The sequence below is a fragment of the Mobula birostris genome, chromosome 11, assembly GCF_030028105.1.
Source record: "Mobula birostris isolate sMobBir1 chromosome 11, sMobBir1.hap1, whole genome shotgun sequence".
Lineage (NCBI taxonomy): Eukaryota > Metazoa > Chordata > Chondrichthyes > Myliobatiformes > Myliobatidae > Mobula > Mobula birostris.
In genome coordinates, this window is record NC_092380.1 from 17,776,276 (window position 1) to 17,799,123 (window position 22,848).

The 22,848-nt window shown below is 45.0% G+C and overlaps 1 protein-coding gene across 8 annotated transcripts in view; it reads left to right on the forward strand.

Annotated features, from left to right (window-relative positions):
* Window positions 1-22,848, forward strand: part of LOC140204887 (GTP-binding protein Rhes-like) — a 57,752-nt gene that overhangs the window by 20,120 nt on the left and 14,784 nt on the right. Inside the window, exon 1 of one of the 8 annotated variants that reach the window (XM_072271800.1) lies at window positions 20,767-20,790. The exons of the other annotated variants lie outside the window; for them this stretch is intronic. The gene's annotated coding sequence lies outside the window, so the exon portion shown is untranslated. Of the gene's footprint in view, window positions 1-20,766; window positions 20,791-22,848 lie in introns of those variants that run through there. 8 annotated transcript variants of the gene reach the window in all.

Genomic DNA, 22,848 nt, shown 5'->3' on the forward strand with positions numbered 1-22,848 from the left:
GATACTTGGTAGTGTGGAGGAGCAGAGGGATCTGGGGGTACATGTCCACAGATCCCTGAAAGTTGCCTCACAGGTGGATAGGGTAGTTAAGAAAGCTTATGGGGTGTTAGCTTTCATAAGTCGAGGGATAGAGTTTAAGAGTTGCGATGTAATGATGCAGCTCTATAAAACTCTGGTTAGGCCACACTTGGAGTACTGTGTCCAGTTCTGGTCACCTCACTGTAGGAAGGATGTGGAAGCATTGGAAAGGGTACAGAGGAGATTTACCAGGATGCTGCCTGGTTTAGAGAGTATGCATTATGATCAGAGATTAAGGGAGCTAGGGCTTTACTCTTTGGAGAGAAGGAGGATGAGAGGAGACATGATAGAGGTGTACAAGATAATAAGAGGAATAGATAGAGTGGATAGCCAGCGCCTCTTCCCCAGGGCACCACTGCTCAATACAAGAGGACATGGCTTTAAGGTAAGGGGTGGGAAGTTCAAGGGGGATATTAGAGGAAGGTTTTTTACTCAGAGAGTGGTTGGTGTGTGGAATGCACTGCCTGAGTCAGTGGTGGAGGCAGATACACTAGTGAAGTTTAAGAGACTACTAGACAGATATATGGAGGAATCTAAGGTGGGGGCTTATATAGGAGGCAGGGTTTGAGGGTCGGCACAACATTGTGGGCCGAAGGGCCTGTACTGTGCTGTACTATTCTATTCTATAGAAGGGAGAGGAAAGATAGAACAATCAAAAGAAGAAAACTATGTACAAAGTAGGGAGTGATCTTTTTTTAACAACATATTCATTGACTTCTGAGAATAAAATCAGGCCTATGAGGTGTTATGTAGTTAAGCCATTTTTCCAGTATGAATCAAATTGTTCCAACTTATGATTAACAGATGCTGTTATCTTCTCCATTTTATAAATATCCATTGTAATTTCCATCCATACATTTAAAGTTGGGCTCTCCTGTGATAACCATTTCCTGGTAAGGGTCGTTTTACCAGCCATCAGCAATATATTCATTAAATATTTATCTCTTTTCAACCATCCTTGAGGTATATACCTAAAATATATGGTCTTACTCTCTAAGGGTATTTCACATTTAAAGATGTCTTGTCGGGCATTATGTATCCCACTCCAATAGTCTTTGATAATGGGGCATCCCAGATAGATATAAATTTCTTATTGTAATTTATAGTTTTTAAAAAAATTACTACAGTACTGTGCAAAAGTCTTAGGCACATACATTAGCTAGAGTGCCTAAGACTTTTGCACTGCAGAGCAGAGAGCGAACTTGTAAACCTGGCAGGAGCAAAGGATGTTGGGAACGCCAAGGGTGAAATGCCACTGGAGGGGTGTGGGACGGGTGCTAGTAAAGGAGTGCCCGGATGGTGGGGGGAAGGGGTTGGTGCGGGTGCAGACACACCCGGTCCTGAAACACCAGGCAAGGTCACTTGATTCCAAACAACTGGATTATTGATCATTACAAAATGTCTCTCTGATGCTTCCTGCTCCCTTCCCTCTTTCCCAACCATGATTCCCCTCTCCCTGCCCCCCTTCCCACTCTCAGTCCACAATAAAGACCCATATCAGAATCAGGTTTGTCATCACTCACATATGTCATGAAATTAATTTTTTTTTTGCAGCAGTACAGTGCAATCCATAAAATTACTACAGTACCGTGCAAAAGTTGTAGGTACCCCAGCTATATGTATGTGCCTGCGACTTTTGCACACTACTGTATGTACTGCTGCTGCAAAACAAAGAAAATTAGGACACATGCCAGTGATATTCAACCTGATTCTGATGCACCACTTCTTTGCCCCTTCTCCTAATCTCTCTAAGCCCTTCTGCAGACTCCCTGCTTCCTCAACACTTCCTGCCCCTCCACCTACCTTTGTACCATCTGCAAAATCCACCCTCTCCAACGCTTTGACTGCCTTCCCATAACAGGGTCTGGACCCCAACACCCCTCTCTACATTAGCACGATTTAGGGGTCTGCCAGTGACCGTGCAATTTCCCCTTAGTCCTGAAGGCTGGGAACCAGCCACTTTGCAGTTGACCCCTGACACTCAATGGTGTCAAAAGAAGGAGGAAATTCACATCACAGAGGCCGTGAGTTTTCAAGATAAAAGAGGAGAGAATTCATAATTGGGCATTGGCGGCGAATGGCAGAGCAAATCAAAATGAAGCCGATCGGGTGGATAGCTTGATTCTCGCAGAGCTCTCGATCTGGAAGAGGATAGAGAGAAAGGAATGCATGTTGTCCATGTCAAATTTGGACACAAGGATGAGAATTCTTAAACTGATGCATTGCTGGACTGAGTGTGTGCAGGCTAATGGTCACAGGAATGATGGTATGTAGAGCACAGAACAGTACAGGTCATGACGACTGATGCTGAGGTACGTCTTGGGAAGTGCTGGGATGCATCATCAGCGACCTGCAGTCATCGGGTGTCTCTGGGTCTTGCAACATCAGACACTCTCGCCCGGGCGACCCAGCCAGGGTTGACCAGGCCCCGGCTTGTATCCCAGCAGCACTGGTCCACGGGTCACACCTCGTGATCCATAGCCATCTGGAGACTCGCTCAGCAGCCTCTGTGACGGTCCTGGTGGCTCTTTTCTTTGCAGCCCCCATAACATCAACGAGAGAGTAGGTTCAGCATGGCGAGCGGCCAGCAAACCTTTACACCCCACATCTATAGGCTCATCTCGTGCCCTCCACCCCTGTCCCTGGCATTCCTCTACCAGCTCCTGCTGGTTGGCTTTCTTACGCTCCAATAACCTCCTTAATCCGGTCTTCCCAAGGAACGTCAGTTCTGCCACGACCACCTGCCTCGAGGAAAAGGAACTTTGAGGCAAGCTGAGCCTAAGGGGAGCCACTTACTGTTAGATGTGTAACTTCAGTTTGATCACCGAGTTTCAGAAGTGGACTGAGGCAGCACTGGTGACGTAAGGGTGACCATAGACAGTGATGAAACCCGTGTGGTGGAGAATGAGGACTCCACTCAGGGTGCCTGCAAGAAAATAGCATGCTACCTAGCCCCCTCAAACCTCTTCCTCCTCCCCACTCCCAGTCAATATAATCGCGGTAGAAGAGCCTTACCCCCCTTGTGAGCCCTGCACGCTTTCTTTCATCACTTCCCCTGCCCCCGCTTTCAGCGTCCTAGAGACTTAGCTTAAAGTTCACTATTGTGTACTTAGCCTCTGTTTTGAAAATGTCGCACTTCAACTATTACACTCTTAAATGTCACAGAGGTGTCAATGGCATTTTGAAAATGGATCTGAGCCTCAGAGACTGTACTTAGCCTGACCGCTACCATCTCCACCATAAACTCCAGGGATACTCTGACCTGAGAATGAAATTCAACCTGCTCACTGTGTTTATACATGGATGAGTGAAGACGAGAGGACCCACCAGGGAGTAACCATGTTAAAGACGTTTTGCACTCCTTTGTCTCACCTGTATTGTTTCAATAGTAGATACTCGAGGTTAAAGAACCAAGAACAGCTGTTTACTACCACACTTGACTGTTAATTCAGACGCATAGATAAATAGATACTTTATTGGATCCAAAGGAAATTACAGTGTCATAGTAACATTACAAGAGCACGGGTATACGAATATTAGAAGAGGAGAAAGAATTTTTTAAAAAGTTGCCTTAAAAATAAGATGCACAAGATTTACAAGTCAAAGATTACAAGATTTACAAGTTCACATTGATAAGATGGTAGTGCAAGAATGACTGTAATATTGTACAGGAGTGGGTGCACATTCACACTGTCCAGATAAGAAGTGATGGTAGTGTTGCACAGGGTGTCTGCGATAGCACGGTGTGGTAAATAGAATAAAACAGAGTTTGAACAGACTCTGGTAAACAGAGGTTAGAAACAGTCGTACGGGGGGGGGGTTATCATTTCCCAGGCTATAGGTTGACTTATCATAGAGTCTAACGGCTGAGGGTAAGAATTACCTCATATACAGTACTGTGCAAATGTCTTAGGCGTGCGTACACACACACACACACACACGTATATAGTGCCTAAGATTTTTGCACAACACTGTGATAATTTTATGCATTGCACTCTACTGCTGCCACAGAAAAAAAACAAATTTCATGGCATATGTGAGTGATGATAAACCTGATTCTGGTATGGGTCTCTATTGTGGCCTGAGAGTGAGAAGGGGGCAGGGAGAGGGGAATCATGGTTGCAAAAAGGGGAAGGGAGAGGGGAGGGAGTGGGAAGAACCAGACAGACACTCTGTAATGATCAATAAACCAATTGTTTGGAATTAAGTGACCTTGCCTGATGTCTCAGGTCTGGGTGTGTCTGCACCTGTGCCATTTCCTGTCCCTGGCACTCCTTTTCTGCCACCTGTCCCACACACTTCCTGTGGCACTCCACCCTCACCATTCCCAACTTCTTTTGCTCCTGCCAGGTTTACAGACTCGCTCTCCACTCCATATTGACAAATACAGTACTGTGCAGAAGTCTTAAGGACCCTAAGCTAAATATATATATATGTGTGTGTGTGCCTAAAACCTTTGCATCGTAGTGTACATCTCAGCAAAGAGTTACTGAGCATTGGGCTTAAAGATGCCCAGTTCCTTTTCTACCCTGGTGGACCTGGTCAAGCTTCATCTTTGGACTGCCATTCTCTTTAAATACTGGAGGAACTCAGTGTTATGTTTGTTATTAATCAAAGACAAGCTTGGTGTGCATTTTAATATGAACACATACTTTTTAACAATAATGACTCTAGCTCCACATGTTTGCATGCGACCAACTCATGGCTTCAACTCAACATAAGCGCAAGCAACTTGCTCACCAGCATCACTTCCAGTTCCAGGGTGAACTACCTGCACTGCTCACTGGGAACTGCAGTTCTTTATTATATACACCCCCCTTAAAGAAAACAAACACAATATTGTGTCCTCATAAATCTGCAGGAAACAATAATACTTTCCAACAAAGATATTTACATTAACTTCAATTGCAGTCGGTAAATACAGTCCCTCATTCACTCATCAACTCTCAATCAGTCTCCGAGATTGTTTGACAATCCATTTTGGTCTGCTATTTGTTTCCACAGATGTATTGCTTTTCTTTGATGTGTTAGTATTATTGTCTTTTTGAGAATTCTAATCAGCATGTTCATTTATTTTACGTCCTTCTGCCAAGATCTTATTTGTCTCTGTTCTTGCTGTGCGACAATAATTTGCTCCATAATGGAGCCCTGGACTAAACCATGTGATCAGTGGTCCTTTACGCAAGTGCCAACTGAGCCTCTCTCAATCCACAGAACTCCTTCTGTTGGCTGTGTATCATAGATGGCAACTCAGATAACAAATCATAGTTATAGATAAAAACATAGATAACAAGTCAGGCAGCATTTAAGGTAGTGAATAAACAGTCAGCGCTTTAGGACGAGATCCTTCTTTGGGTCCTTATGAAGGATTTTGACCTGAAATTTCAACTATTTATTCCCCTCCATAGATGCTTCCTCACTTGCTGAGTTCCTCCCACATTTTGTGTGTGTTGTTCAAAATTTCCAGCTTCCGGAGAATCTCTTGTGTTTATGATTAGTGAATCTTTTAGCTTGCATTGAGTGACTTTGGCTTGTGTTGCTATAACTCAGGATGAGTATTTCATAAGAACATAATAATAGGAGCAGGAGTAGGCCATCTGGCCCGTCGAGCCTGCTCCACTATTCAATAAGATCATGGCTGATCTGGCCATGGACTCATCTCCACCTACCTGCCTTTTCCCCATAACCCTTAATTCCCCTACTATGCAAAAACCTATCCAGCCTTGTCTTAAATATATTTACTGAGGTAGCCTCCGCTGCTTCATTGGGCAGAAAATTCCACTGATTCACCCCTCTCTGGGAGAAACAATTTCTCCTCATCTCCATCCTAAATCTACTCCCCCAAATCTTGAGTCTATGTCCCCTAGTCTCACCTACCAGTGGAAACAACTCTCCTGCCTCTATCTTATCTATCCCTTGCATAATTTTATATGTTTCTATAAGATCTCTCATTTTTCTGTATTCCAGCAGTGAGTACAGTCCTAGACGATCAATCTCTTCTCATTGTCTAACCCCCTCAACTCTGGATTCAACTTGGTGAAGCTCTTCTGCATCACCTCCAAAGCCAGTATATCCTTCCTCATGTAAGGAGACCAGAACTGCACGCAGCACTCCAGATACGGCCTCACCAGTACCCTGTACAGTTGCAGCAAAACCTCTCTGCTCTTAAATTCAATCCCTCTAGCAATGAAGGCCAACATTCCAGTTGGCTTCTTGATAGCCTGCTGCACCTGCAAACCAACCTTTTGTGATTCATGCACAAGCACTCCCAAAAACCCCATGCACAGCAGCACGCTGCAATTTTTTACCACTTAAATAATAATCTGCTCTTCCATTTTTCCTTCCAAATCGGATGATCTCACATTTACCAGTATTGTACTCCATCTGCCAGACCCTTGCCCACTCACTTAACCTATTTATATCTCTCTGCATCTTCTGCACAATTTCCCTTGGCTTTGAGCAGGCCGACACTCTGGGGCAGAGACGGTGCTTTTGGGAGATCATGGACTGGCTGATATCTCAACATTTATGGTTCCACCTCCTACAGCTCTCCTAGCTGTAGTGTGTCTATCATGGACAGCATGGTAACGTGGCGGTTTGTGTAAGGTTATTACAGTGCCAGCATCACAGGGCGGGGCTCGATTCCCACCACTGTCTGTCAGGAGTGGGTACATTCTCCCCACGGCTGCGTAGGTTTTCTCCGGGTGCTGTGGTTTCCTCCCACATTCCAAGTCTAGCGATTTTTGGGCATGCTAGATTGAGGCGTGGCGACATTTGCGGGCTGCTCAGCACAATTGACACACACGATGCATTTCACTGTGTTTCAATTGATGTAGAAGTGACGAATAAAGCTAAACTTTTAGAGCTAGTCTTTAATCTTTAAAGGCCTTGTTGGCTAGGAGAACCTAGGCACTGTCCACTGTTAGTGAGAGAATTAGACCAAAGCTGAGCTTCTGGGCTCCAGCGGCTCACTGTCAGTGTCCAGAGCCACCTACAGCGCCCCCTGCTGTAGTCACTGGGGGATCATTGAGTGGGAGTACTAGGGTAGGCAAAGCCTTATGGTAGACTGACACTAGTAAAATTCATAGTTGATTAGTTTGTTCTTCCTGGCCATGACAGTGCTTTTGGAGACTTTTAAAAATGCCGTGGGAGACGGACTGAGCGGTGGGATGGAGCTGATTTGGACAAAGGAAGATCAAAGGTTCATGGACGGATGGTGAAATGGATCTTGCAGCAGACACCGGGGGACTTGTGGGAAGTCTTTAACCGGAGTTCATCGGAACACATTAATTTCTCACCACGCGGTCAGGCAACGACTGTTGATGTGAGCTGCTATCAGCAGAACCCATATCAGAATGCCAGGCAAAATAAAGTGGAGTCTTGATACCTTCTCGGTTTGGAACCTCAGCCACTGCCTGTTGACATTACATTCTGTGGCATGGTTCCCCTCCGACGACTGCTGAGTTGCATAGTGCCTCTGAACTATTGTGGCATGGGAAGAGGCTGTTCAGCCCATCAAGACTCTGCCAGCACCAAGTCAAGCAATCTCAGCTGGCCCACTTTCCTACTTGCCTGAAAATTATTTTCTCTCAAGTCCCTTTTGAAGACATCAATTCAGTTTCCATTATCCCATCATCTGCAAATTCTGGATCTCATTTTCTGCATTCAACAAAAAAAGAATCTCTCTGTGTTAGTTTTACAAGACTTTAAATTGATGCCCCTGGTCCTTGAACCATTGATACTGGAAACAGTTTCCATCCGGTTTCTTTCCATAAGCCAACAATGATATTCATCTCTGCCAGATCTTACCTTTGTTACTCAACCCAAGCTTCTCTTTGTAGCCATCATCCCTGAAAAGTTTGCTACATTCATGTCATAGCAAGGCTTATTGACATGGTTTGCACTCTCAGGTTTACGATGTGTTCTAGTTTTGGTCACTCTTTTTTTGTTACTAATTTTGGGCAATTTTTGAATCGGGCCAGCCTGCAGATAAGGAACTCTGAGCTGAACTGAACTGAAATATGCCTTTTGATTCTGTGTTTTGTAGTCTGCATTTTCATTCATTTTTTTGCTGCCCTTCGCACTATAGTTTTGTATGTTATGGGGAGGGGGTTTTGATGTTAGATTTGTCAGAGAATGTTTGTAGGAAATGAGTGGGGCTCATCTTTGGAGATGATTATGAAATGGAAGAGGTACTCAGATGGTCATGGATGCTGACTGGTTCGATACGATCTCAGACCCGGGCCATACTGATTTGATGCTGGTTTCTCTGAACAATCTGCTTCCATTGTTCTTCTTTGTTTTGTGACTGTCTGTGGGAAGACAAATCTCAGGGTTGTTTACTGCATGCTTAGTTTGATAATAAACGTACTTTGAATCTGGAACCTTGGCAACCTTCCTAAAATGCTATAGATAGAAGTGGACACCAGACTCCAGTTGGTGGCGTAGCCATTGTTGTTTGAGGGTTCAAAATAACTCCTCTGCTCCTAGTTATCAACCTCAGGATCTCATTTGATTGACTAAGCACTCCCTCAATATACTCTGCCCTCTCAACAACCTAAATCCAAGTATATCCAGGTCCACCTGCTCCTGCACACTGGGTGGATTTCTGCCATTTAGCTTGCATCGTCGTTGTTTTGTTTGCCAAAGTTCAAAGTAAATTTTATTATCAGAGTACATACATGTCATCACATACAACCCTGAGATTCATTTTCCTGCGGGCATACTCAGCAAACCTATAGAATAGTAACTGTAAACAGGATCAATGAAAGATCAACCAGAGTGCAGAAGACATCAAACTGTGCAAATGCAAATATAAATAAATAGCGATAAATAATGAGAGCATGAAATAACAGGATAAAGAGTCCTTAAAGTGAGATCATTGGTTATGGGTACATCCCAATAGATGAATGCAGTTATCCTCTTTTGCTCAAGATGGTTGAGGGGTAGAAACTGTTCTTGAACCTGGTGGTGTGGGTCCTGAGGTATTTGTACCTTCCACGTGATGGCAGCAGTGAGAAAAGAGCATGGCCTGGGTGGTGAGAATCTTTGATGGTGGACGCTGCTTTCTTACGACAGCGTTTTGTGTAGATGTACTCAATGGTTGACCCCTTTACACTTTGTTTTATTAAGCTTCCTCTGCCTTCCGACTTCCCATTCAGCCAGCCTCAATTCCTCTTTAACCTCTTACCATCTTTACCACAGTTCCAAGTTTTGGATGTGCCGCAAGTTTAGAAATTTTGCCTTCTACATCCAAGTACTAGGCAGGAAACCATAGACCCCAACCCAACACAACTGCTTAGTGGTCAGCAGTCCGAAAAACTCTAATCAGCACCACTGTCTGTCCTTAAGCCAATTCCCTGTCCAGGTTCGCACTCACTCTAATTCCATCGACTTCCGTTTTGCTGATCAGATTTCTGTGTTGTATATACAGCTAGGGTGCCTAAGACTCTGGCACAGTTCTGTATTTGTCAGTGTCGAGCGGAGAACGAGTTTGTAAATCTGACAGGAGCACAGGATGTCGGGAATGGCGAGGGTGGAGCCCCATGGGGGGGAGGGGTGTGGGACAGGTGGCAGGGAAGGAGTGCTGGGCTGGGGGATGGCATGGATGCAGGCACACCCTGAGGCACCAGGCAAGGTCATTTGATTCCAAACAATTGGGTTATTGATCATTACAGAATGTCTCTCTGGTGCTTCCTGCCCATTTCCCTTTTCCCAACCATGATTCCCCTCTCCCTGCCCCCTTCCCACTCTCAGTCCACAATAGAGACCCATATCAGAATCAGGTTTATCATCACTCTTTCTCTCTCTGTCTTGTTTTACGGTGGTTGGCACCCAGCTTAATGGTGCATTACCGCCACTTTCTGCTCCAGAGTGTGCAATGGACTTACATTCTAAATCCCTTCACCCAATCACACACACACACACACACACACACACACACACACACACACACACACACACACACACACACACATACCCTAACCTACACTTTATCCTCCCATCTTTGGCTATCCTAGTACCCTATCCCCGTTTATCCATCATATCCTATAAAATACCCATGCCCAGCAACCCTTTTAATGTGAATTCCTGCACCCCAATTCCCTTAGTTTAATTCTCATCATCTCTCTCTGTATCCCAATTATCATCACTCACATGTCATGAAATTTGCTTTTTTTTTTGTGGCAGCAGTACAATGCAATACATAAAACTACTACAGTACTGCGCAGAGGTCTTAGGTACCCTAGCTATATATATCCCCCTAAAACATTTGCACGGTATGGTACCCGTAACGTCCTTGTTCCTTTCATTAATTATTGTTTTACCTCATCACAAAATTCTAGCAATGTGCCTTAAACAAGTGTATGCTGCCACTCTTATTAGTTTAAATTTCTCATGTTAATATTTACCTTTTTGGTTAATTTGACTGGCTGGAACTTATGTGGCAGACTCCGTGAGGCCTTGCTATATGTCCACCCTATCGCAGATTTCACCCATCGCCCTTAGAAACACGGGCCACATCCCAGCTGAATCAGATGTTGAAGTGTTACCAGCCTTTCAGGTTCCACCTCCTCAATTTTCACTTCCACGATCTCTATTGGCCTCCTCTCCCACTCAGACTTCACCAGTGTTGTTATTTCACTGAAGACGAATGAGTGGAGAAGATGATCAAAGAGAAAGAAAAGATATTGTGCGTTGGGCATGGGTGATGAATAACTGAGAATTAGACTGTTTATGGTAAGCTGGGGGCTGTTGCTGGAGAGAGAAGTGAGAATAAAGGGAAGGCTAAACGAATGCTCTCTTCACATTCCACTGCTGCCTTTTGGCTCCAAGCACAAATCATCTTTATTCCCAATCTGTGCTGACCCATTTGCTATTGAAAAGTCTGTTTTTGCAACCCTCTTTACGTTAACTATCAGTCTGTCTTTACCCTCTCTCTCAGAAACTTAGAGAACAGCAGGAGTAGGCTAGTTCAGCCTACAACCCCAGGCTGCCATTCAGCAAGGTCATGGCTGAATATCCATCCCAATAAGTCCTGCTCCCTCCCCATAAACGTTATGTCTAGAAATCCATCTCCATCTGTCATAAATGATATTCCTCCACAGACATCTGTAATGAGGGGCTATATAGATCCACCATCCTTGTGGTAAACATATTTTACCCTACCTCAGTCCTTGCCCTGTTTCCTGAAGAATTTCAGGGTGTATATTGTATACATATCTCTGACTTTAAATAACCTACCCATTGTTTTGAATCTCAAGGGAAGATAAGATGACATACACATCCTTTGATGATAAATTTAGATTGAACTTCTAAACCACAACCTCTCATTCTAATATCCCCTGCCAGGGAAGGCAGTCCATCTAGTCTTACCGGAATGTTTTACCTTTCAGGAATCCTCTCCCATTCTTCTCGACTCTGGGGAACACAGGTCTACTTGCCATAATCTGATCTGTGTAAGATAGTCCTACCATTCCAGGGATCTTGATAGGATCGGACCCAGAGTAACGTGTGCTGTTTTGGTCTCCTTATTAAGAAAGGAAATACATAGCATAAAAGAAAAGTAGAAAACGTAGAATGAGTAACAGGGCAAATCTGGGCTATCTAATGAGTCTTTACCACATTTAGAATCAGAATCAAGTATAATATCATGGCCTATGTCATGAAATTTGTTGTTCTGTGGCAACAGTACATTGTAATAAAAACTATAAATTACAATGATGCCATCTATATAGACACATCATCATCAATATCAGCCATGTTGTATGACACCATCATTATGTGCCATCTCATATGATATCATCATTATGGGCCGTGACATATGACCTGGGCGATCATGGTCTTTCAATGACCATGATTGTTCTTGGCAAATTTTTCTACGGAAGTGGATTGCCATTTGCTGCCTTCTGGGCAGTGTCTTTACAAGATGGGTGGCCCCAGCTGTTATCAATTCTCTTCAGAGATTGTCTGTCTGGTGTGAATGGTCATATAACCCAGACTTGTGATGGGCACTGGCTGCTCATACGACCGTCCACCACCTTCTCCCATGGCTTCACGTGATCCCGATCAGGGAGGGGTTAAGCAGGTGTTGCACCTTGCCCCTAAAATTTGAAAATAACTAGTGCAAAGTGAGAGTCAGGAAAAGAGAAAAAAAAAACAAATAGTGAGGTAGTGTACATGGGGTCATTATCCATTCGGAAATCTGATGGCAGAGGAGAAGGAGTTTATCCTAAAATGTTGAGTGTGCGCCTTCAGGCTCCTGTGACTCCTCCCATATTCCAGAAAGTGGTCCTATTTGTTCCTGGCCAGGACCTTTCCTAACCTATTGATGTTAGTCCTCCCCTAGTTTGAAGTTCTACTGTAGATGTTTACCCATTAGCCTCCACAGTGAATCCAAACCATATGTTGCAAATGGCCCTGGGTCTAGTCGTGTTCTTCCAGGGTTGATGGACTGCACCATTCCCCAGAATCATATCCTACAACCCTGAAGTAGGCTCTCCTTTACACATCTCAGAAGGTCCTCCTCTTCCTTTTACTCTAGCATTTTCCCCAGACAATTATTCAAAAATCCCAGGGCAGTGGAGCACTGTCATCTCACAAGACTTGTCAAGCTTAGCTTAGAGGGTGGTTCAGCAAGGCCAAAGGCTCTTTGGACCAACTTAAAAAAGAAAAATAAAGGATTACATTAGCTTTATTTGTCAAATCTACATCGAAACGTCGAGCGAAAGGTGTCATTTGTGTCAACAATTGAGGTGTTGGGGGCACCCCCCGCAAGTGTCGCTATACTTCCAGTGCCAACGTAGCATGCTCACGATGATGGTTTCAATAGGTACATTTAATGTCAGAGAAATGTATACAATATACAGCCTGAAAGTTTTTTCTTTGCAAACATCTCCGAAAACAGAGGAGTGCCCCAAAGAATGAATGGCAGTTAAATGTTAGAACCCCAAAGACCCCCCCAACTCCTCCCACCCACGCACAAGCAGCAGCAAGGCAACGACCGCCCCACCAGCAAAAAAAAACATCGGTGCCCTCCATCAAATGTGAAAGCGTGCATCAAAGCATCAATAGAGACACAGACTTGCAGTACCCCAAAGACTAGTCGTTCACCTGGTATTTGACATACCACAGTCTCTCTCTCTCCTTACTAAAGGAAAAAGAGGTGTCCCCGTTTCACAGCGAGAGGGGAGACATGACAAAACAACTTGCCGATTTATGGTGTTAAAAGTCTGTTGCGTTACTTTTTCCGAGCTCTGTGTCTTTGGGCACACAGCCAGTAGCAAACATGCTGCTTCCGATCTTCCTTATTCTCCTGCAATGCATCAATCAGCGGCGGCGGCACTGGCCTTGAATCCGCCTGCCTGCAGAGCCACGAAAAATACAGCGCCCTGAAGTCATGCTAGTCTTCTGGGCGCGTCCTTGGGATATCAAAAAGCGGCCGGTCGTGAGGCCCTGAGAGCGGGTCCCATTCCCGCAAAGAACCGGAGTCAGACTGTAACCCCAGGTCGGGGTCTTCAAAAGAACCTTGAAAGGGGGAAAAAGTGATATCGAAGATAGAAATAGAGCTGTTTCCGAAGATGCAGGCAAAGGAGTCGCCGTTTAGCGCCACCATTACTCAGCTCTGTCTTCAGGTTTAATCGGTATGTCTTTGGAATGTGGGAGGAAACCGGAGCAGACCCACATCGTCACTGGGAGGTGGACTGTACAAACTCCTGACAGACCATAGCGGGAATCGAACCCTGATTGACGGCACTGTTGCGCCAGCTGCCGCACTATCAGGCTGCCCCGATTCATCCAGGCTGAGCAAGGTGCCATTCTTGTGGCCGGAGCCAAGGGGGAGCTGGTGTGGGAGGTCTTGCCAGGGAGTGGCTGGCTGGCGGTGCTGCCCCGGAGGACACAAATCTGGGGCACCGAGCTTTCATCAGGCCAACGCTTCCAACTGAAGATGACGAGGAATGGTGCAGAGGCCATCTCCAACCTTCCATGGGGGCGGGAAGGTGGCGTGGGAGGCATGTGCCTGCTCTCCTCCGCTAAGGGTTTTGCAGTACTCCCTTAACGCAGTGCAGACCGTTTCAGAGTGTCAGCTGCCGCAGAGGTGTGGACGTCCCAGTCTCACCCTCGTTCAGCTGGAGATCTGATATCTGCCACAGGGGCACCACCAGAAGTTCTCCAGCAGCAGCAGAAAGCCACAAAGTACCAACGCTCGTCACAAGAATGAATCATAACTTTATTAAAGTAGGGCCTGACCATGAGCAGTGTGGGAAAATGTTGTCATGATTAAAATATTACAGTGCTAGAAATTGTTTGTCACTAAAATTCAGACCATATGTACCTCCATCTCTGCCAATTCCTTCCCTTCCCATAGTCCACAAAGCAAAATTCCAGACAAGGTGAAATTTGCCGTTCTCTCTCCCTGAACTTGGAGACTTCTCTGGCTTTGTACCTCGCTGCACTCGGGTCCCGCGAGACTTATCAAAGACATTCAAGGTCAATGGCAGCTGAGGAGTCAAGGGACAGGACCTCACGGGTCATTAAGCTCACTCTGAGAACGAGGCCCCAGGGAGAGTCATTGCATTGCTCGGTGCTGCATTGCACACACTGAGGTCCTGAGACCTGGCCTCTCAAAGGAAGAGCGTGCTGGGAGCACGCTGGATGCAAAAACAAGATTTGGGGACAGGCCACAGTCAGTCTACGGCGGCAGATCTGCCTATTGATTTCTTTAGAGCACTGAAACTTACAGAATGGGATAACTATGGGCTAGAGAACAACTTCTAGGTTCAAAGGTTAATTTTATTGTCAAATTATGCATGTACGATATAACTCTGATATTCGTCTTCTCCAGATAGCCATGGAATACAGAAAAACATGGTAGTCATTGAAAGAAAAGACATTAACCCCCGCACAAAAAAACTAACAAATCGCCCAAACAGAAAACAACAGCTGGAACACTAAACCCCAAACCTTCCAACCCCTCTTTTGCCCAAAAACCAACAGATCAAACACCTAGAAGATGGTGGTCAGAACATTAAAAACCCCAAGCCCTAACCCCTCCTTGCAAAAAAAGTGACAACATCAAACCCCCAGCTCCCTTCTTCCACACAAGATTGCCTACACAGAAAACCAACAAGAACATTGGACCCTTCCCTTGCGCAAAAACCCAACACCTTGCCCACCTGGAACCCCAAACCGCCAATCGGCAACAAGAAAGGACACAAAGAAAACTTTAGCAGAGTTATAGAAAACTTGAGCAGAGTTATACGGCACTGAAACAGGCCCTTTTGCCATCTGGTCCATACCGACCAAGATACCCCATGCAAGCTCGTCCCACTTGCCAGCCTTTGGTCTATTTCCATCGAACCCTCTACTATCCATGTATTTGTCCAATTGTCTTCTAAACATTGTTATCGTATCTGCCTCAAGCACTTCCCCTGTAGCTCATTCAACATCCATGCCAGCCTTTGTGTAAACAAAATGCCCCCTCAAATTTGTATTAAATCTCTGTCTTCTCACATGGAACACAGAACAGTACAAGAACAGGCCATTCGACCCACAATGTTGTGCTGAGCCAATTAAATTAGTAATCAAATGGCCAACTAAACTAACCCCCTCTGCCTACACGATGTCCTTATCCTTCCATTTTCCTTACGTTCGTGTGCCTATCAAAACGTCTCTTAAAAGTCTGCAATATTCCTGCCTCTACCACCACCCTGGGCAGCTCGTTCCAGGTGCCCACCATTCTGAGTAAAAAAAAACTTGCCTGTCACGTCTTCTTTGAACTTAACCCCCTCACCTTAAATGTATACCCTCTGGTATTAGACATCTCAACCCTAGGGAAAAAGAGATACTCCCTGTCTATGACTCTCATAATCTTATAAACTTCTGTCAGATCTCCCCTCAGCCTCTTCATAGCTGTTTCCATAACAATTTTGTTTTACTAGTCAGGGTTGTTAGCCCAGAGCTGAACCCCTGAACCTGGAGGACTGGTGGACCACTTTTAGTCTGGCCTCTACCCTTTGACCTATTTGGCATGGGTAACCCTACCAAGAGCCAAAGCACAAGGCCCTGACCCCAGCCAGCATAGGTCTCCAGGTCACTGAGGCAAGCAAGCCTCCAAACCCTAAGACAAATCGTGGTCCTCTTGGAGGATTAAAGTGGGTAATCTCACATTGTCCCACATTGAAATTATCTGCCATGTTGTTGCCGATTAACTCGGCTGTCTATATGCTCTGGGATGCTCTTCTCATCTTCATCACCACCTGCATTCTCATCTTCATCTCAGATCAGAATCAAATCAGAATCGGGCTTATTATCATTCACATAAACTGTGGAAGTAATTACTTTGTGGCAGCAGAGTGCTGCACAAAAATTACCTATAAGTTACAAAATGTAAACTTAAAATAAATAAATATTGCAAAAGAGGAATAGTGAGGTAGTGTTCATGGGTTCATGGATCATTCAGAAATCTGACGGCGGAGGGGAAGAAGCTGTTCCTGTGTGCATCTTCAGGCTCCTGTACCTTCTCCCTCATGGTAGCAATGAGAAAAGGCCACGTCCTAATGGTGAGGGTGACTAACGATGGATGGCAATTTCTTGAGGCACTGCTTTTCGAAGACGTCCTCGGTGGAGAGGGGGGTTGTGCTGGCGATGGAGCTACCTGAGACTTTAACCCTCTGCAGTCTCTTCCAATCCCGCACACTGCAGTCTCCATACTAGGTGGAGATGCGGCCAGTCAGAATGTTCTCCATGGCACACCTGTAGAACTTTGCGAGTGACGTACCAAACCTCAAACTCTTAATAAAGTATAGCCGCTGGCAAGCCTTCATGAATGCATCAATATGGCGGGTCCAGGATAGATCCCCTGAGATGTTAATGCCCAGGAACTTAAAGCTACTCACCTTTCCACTGCTAATCCCCTCAGTGACAACTGGTTCAAAATTCAAAGTTAAAATAAATTTATTTATACACATGCACCCTGAGATTCATTTTCCCTTGGGCAATCACAGTATATACAAGAAACAGAGTAGAATCGAGGAAAGACTACACCCAACAGGGCCGGCAAACAACCAGTATGCAGAACATAACAAACTGCAAACACAAAAGGACAGAAAAAATAAATAATATTAATAAAGTTAAATAAATAAAAAACAATAAACATTAAGAACATGGCCTGAAGAGTCATTGAAACTGAGTCCATAGGTAATGGGAACATTTCAGTGATGGGACAAGTGAAGTTGAGTCAAGTTATCCCCTTTGGTTCAAGAGCCTGATGGCTGAGGGGGTAATAATTGTTACTGAACCTGGTAGTGCAGGGCCTGAGGCTCCTGTACCTTCTTCCTGATGGCATCAGCGAGAAGAAGGCATGAGCTGGGTGGTGGGAATCCTTGATGAAGGATGCTGCTTTCCTGTGACAGCACTCCAGGTAGGTGTGCCCAAAAGTAGGGAGGGTTTTCCTGTGATGGACTGGGCCGTATCCACCACTTTTTGTTCTCCTGACTTCTCCTTCCAGAATTCCACAATTATTTCCTTGGTCTTGCTGATGCTGAGTGCAAGGTTGTTGATGTGACTCCACTCAATCAGCTGATCTGTCTCACTCCTGTACGCCTCCTTGTCGCCATCTGAGATTCAGCCAATACTAGTTGTGTCATCAGTGAATTTGTATCACTGCATCAAAGTTGGAAATACCTCAGACGGTCTGCTCAGCTGAACCATTGATATAGATTGTAACAAAATGTGTTCTTTAAAGATCCTTTTTATTCCCAATCTTTGTTTTCTGTCCATTAACCAATCCTCGACTGCATTTCTCCAACCTTCTTGACCAACCCTGTGTCAGACGTTACCAAACCAGTTCTGAAAATCTAAATAAATCACATCTACTGGTTCTCCCTCACCAACTCTGCCAGTTACACCTTCATATATTTTCAGTAAACAGCCAATGATGGGTTAGAACATAAAACAAGGACTACTACAGCATATTATAGGCCTTTAGGCCCACAATGTTGTGTCAAACTTTCAATTTACTCCAAGATCAATCTCAGCCTTTCCTCCCACAAAGCCTCCACTTTCCTTTTATCTATGTGCCTGGCTTAAATATCCCTATCCCTTTGACACTGCCCAAGGTCCCACTGTCACTAAATGTCAGAAGAGCAGGAAGGGTGAGATTCCTCTGAGATTTCAAGTTGGAGTTTTGGATTCAGAGTCCGGGCTGCTAACCATTACACCAGAGGGCCCCTGCCAAATACGAGAGCTGAGATTGGAACTGAGGCCTCCAGAGAAGAATGCAGTCATGGACCATTTGGTCATCATGCTGCTGGAATTCCCCTTGGATTAGTGTAACCCTTGGTGCCACAGTTGGACGCAAGCCCATTGCTCCGGGATCAGTAGTGCAGGTCACAGTGAGAAGATCGACAGTGTGACCATCAGCTCTCCTCCCCCCTCCACACACACACACACACACATACACACCCACATACACACACATTCTGCGACCTTGAGTTCACAGACCAATTAGTGAAATAGGATAACAGCAGTGAGTGAAATGTAATGCAAGGAAATGGGAATGATTCATTTTGAAAGGAAAATGGTAGAGCTGTTTTTAAAAAAAATAACTGCATGCAGATTCCTTGTCTTTCTGAAACAAGGAATGGAAATTAAAAAAGGACCCTACTAAATAGTTACAAATCGCTGGTTAAACCTTAGCTGACTATATCACACCTGAAAATAGATGTCATTGATTTCAGTGAGGGTGCGAAGGAGATGTGCGTTAGCTGTGTGGACAACATTAGTTACTTAAGGAATGAAGCTGGAGATGTTCTCCTCACAGTAGCATTGGGGGGAAGGCTGTGGAGAAATTTGATGCTGGTGTTCAAAATCAGGTTGTTAACTTTGATGCCAGTTGGAATGGTTTCCACGGGCATGTATGATAATGAGGGAATCAGTTTTAAGTTAATTGATTTTAAAAAGATGACTTGAAAAATCAGGAGCAACGAGATTCTGATGATCTAAAATGCACCAGCTTAAAGGAAATTTTGGGACTGTGAGGGTGTGGGACAGATATGACCTTATTCCTCTGATGATCATCCTGGGAGCACCTTGAAGCATTTGAATATGTTATTGCTGTTACCAAAATTCAGGTTTTTGTTGCAGTGTATAACCGGGGATTGGGAGCTGTGATCTATTTAACTCTGCGAGCTTGCGGTGAGACTGCAAACTGTCCTTGCATCTGTTCCTCCATTCAAGGAGACTGTGTGTATGATCTGTCATCTACCCCCGGTTTCACCCCTTTATACATCAAGATCTTTCACTGAACAGAAGTCTGAGTCCCAGATCTGAAGTTGAGTAATCGACTGGCCATTTACAGAGAGCACAGACCCCACAACAGTGAGGTCTGCTAATTTTATTCCTGAAAGACCCAGCTCCAAGTTTTAAATTATACCTTCTCAACCACCTTACCCAGCTGCCTTGCTAACATCAGCAGGTCCCAATCTTCCTGCAAGCTTCACACTATTCTGCCTGTTACTGTGTATTTTGTTGCCTTGACAAACCCTCCCCACATGCATCACCCTACACAGTCATAAATTTCCATTAGCTACTTGTTTGTCCATCTAACCAGGTGACTGACCTCTTCTTGCAGCCATCTGCTATCTACCAGTATTAGTTGCATTTCACTCTTGAATTAATTCCATCGGACATTTCATTTTCTCTGTCTTTCTGCGATATTTTTTAACTGTTTTGTACTTGAAGCAGCCCAGCTCAGCCTCTTGCACTGGGACTGGGTGCCAGAATCTGGATCAAACAACAAAATGCTGGAAGAACTCAGCAGGTCAGGCAGCATCTGCAGAGGGAAATGGACAGTTGACAGTTCAGATTGAGACCTATTATGTGGAATCCAGAAATGTTGACTGCCCATGTCCCTTCACAGATGCTGACTGACCTGTTGAGTTCTTCCAGCACTTTGCTTGTTGCCTTTCTTTACATCACCTCCCCATTGAGCAGCAACTCTGAATAAAGTCCCTTTCGGTCAAAAGTGCTTGGCCTCAAACTTCCCTTCACTCAGATACACTCACCACAGTTTTCGTTTGACATTCTTTGTTTTCTCATGTTTCCGTCTACTTAACATTCAATACTCGGCACATCTGCAGTTCTGGATATGTGGCTTTGAGAAACCATTACCTAAATTGCTTGTGGTTATAGTGTCAATCCAGAGAGACAATGAGCTAAAGTATATTGTGCCTCAAAAAAAGGCTTGCAAAGATCCCTTTATCAGCCAATCTCTCTCCCTACCCCCTCTCCCTCTTCCCCCTGCCCTTCCTTCTCCCCTTTTCTCTTCCCTACCTCTTTCCCCCTCCTCCTCTCTCTCTTTACTAATCACTCTAACATAACTGTCTTTCATTGTTAACTTCTCTGTGTAAGATAACTGCACTGCTCCAAAGAGCACGACATGAGGTCATTCTTACCCTCAGCCATTTGGCTCTATCATGACTCACCCTATAGCCGGGGAAGTGATGACTCCCTCCTGTTAGGCTGTTTGAGGTAACTTATTTTTAATAGTTACATATTTGTATATCTGTGCACTTGTAATGCTACTGTGACACTGTAATTTCCTTTGGGATCAATCGAGTACCTTTCTATCTATCTATTTGGTGAGAGATCTCTATCTATTTTAATGAGAGGAGCCCAGACCAACCAGAGGACACGGTTCTGAAAGGACTGCAGGTGAGGGGTCAGGGCTGATGTGCCGATTTCACTGGAAGTGGCAGGACAAGTTGACAAATATTGTAAGAATCCTGAGGTTTATCGACAGGTGTAAAGAACAAGGAAGTCGCAATGAGCCTTTCTGGAACAATGGTTCAGCAGAAACAGGAGCCCAATGGGCTGCGCTTTAGGAAGGTTGTGACGGCTTTGACGAAGGTGCAGAAAAGATTTATGAAGCTGATTCCAAGGACAAGAGGCTTCAGTACTGGGAAGCTGGGATTGTTCTGCTTACGAAGTGTCCTGCAGGCACTGCAGGAGAAGGACGTGATGGACACAGTGGGGTGGTTCCCTGAGCAGACTGTCCAGTTCATCTGGCAAAATGCCTCATCGCCAGATCTCACCAACAGGCACCAAGACCTCGCCTGGCTGGCGGTGAGAGGGGCCCTCCCAGTCAGAGCCCTCCTGTACGCCCGGAACGTCGTCTCCGCACCCCACTGCCCACGGGAGGACTGCAGTGAGGAGGAGTCTGTGACCCACCTCTTTGCACACTGCCAGTTCGCAAAGAGGGTGTGGAGGAGGATGGACGGGCTAGTGTCACGTTTCATCCCCAGCAGCTGCGTGACAGAGGACTCTCTGATCTACGGGCTGTTCCCAGGGACGCACACAGAGACCAACATCCGGTGCTGCTGGCAGATCATCAACTCGGTGAAAGACGCTCTTTGGTCGGCCCGAAACTTGATGATCTACCAGCACATGGAGATGTCCGTGGGAGAATGCTGCCGACTGGCACATTCTCAGCTGCAGGAGTACGTGCTGAGGGACGCACTGAAACTCGGTGCAGCCACCGCAAGGGCCCGGTGGGGAAGGACCACAGTATAGGTTTCTCCACCCGTGGGAGTGGGAGGGGTCGGTGGGCGAGGAGTATACCCCTCAACAATGAGATGCTAAGCTGAACTACTGGAGTGCCACGTGGGTGGCTATAAACACGGATATTTTACTGAGTATAATGGAAACGTATGTAAAGGATGAAAAGTTATTGAATGGTTTATTGTATATATTTATTTTTGAATAAAGTATATTTTGAAATAAAAAAAAAGGGCAATAAGGGAAATCATGAAGGATACAGGAAGAACAAATAGAAACTATTGCCGTTGACAGAGGTTTTACGGTGCTGGGAGGAGACTTCAGGGGAATGACAAAAGAACTGAAAGTGATGTGAGGAGAGGTGTTCTCTATACGGCAAGTGGTCAGACTCCTGCACATTCTGCCAAGGTGCCGGTAGAGGAAAATTCAACGGCAGTATTCAAAAGGAAGCTCAATTACCATCTGAAAGGCAAGGACTCTCAGGCTGTGAGGTGAGGACAGAGCAATGAGACTAACTTTTGCGTGGTATTGATGATTCTTTTGTAACTAGTCTGCCATTGACCACTAGACCATAAGACATAGGAGCAGAATTAGGCCATTTGGCCCATCGAGTCTGCTCAACTACTTGATCATGGCCGATTTATTTTCTCTTTCAATGTTTTGTATTTAATATTTGAGTATTCTTGTATATGCACCAGCCAGTGGTGTAATGGCATCTGTGTCAGACTTCGAGGTGAGTGGTCCCAGATTCGAATCCAGCTGGCTCCCTGCATGCTTTCCATCCGTGCTGGGAAGAGTGTCTAGCTAGCAACTCGGCCTCATAAAACAAAAACAAATGCTAACGAAACGGCAAGGTTGCCGCGGAGAGGAATAACAGTCTTGTATATATATTGGCTGATTAAGCATTCTCGTTCATTTAAATAATTATATGTAATTATTACGTGAATTGCATAAGCCATCACGCTACAACCTGAGATGCGCACACCTCACATAAAGTAAACTGGAAGCTAGATCTGCATTCCTGGAATCCCCTGTCTTCCTTTGAATTAGTTTAATATATTGAAGTTACAAAACAAAACAACCCTAATTTTCTGACTTCTTCCTGACACCCTGACTAATAAAGGACCTATCAAATTGCACTTTAAATATACCCAATGACTTGGCCTCCACAGCCGTCTGTGGCAATGAATTCCACAGATTCACCACCCTCTAGCT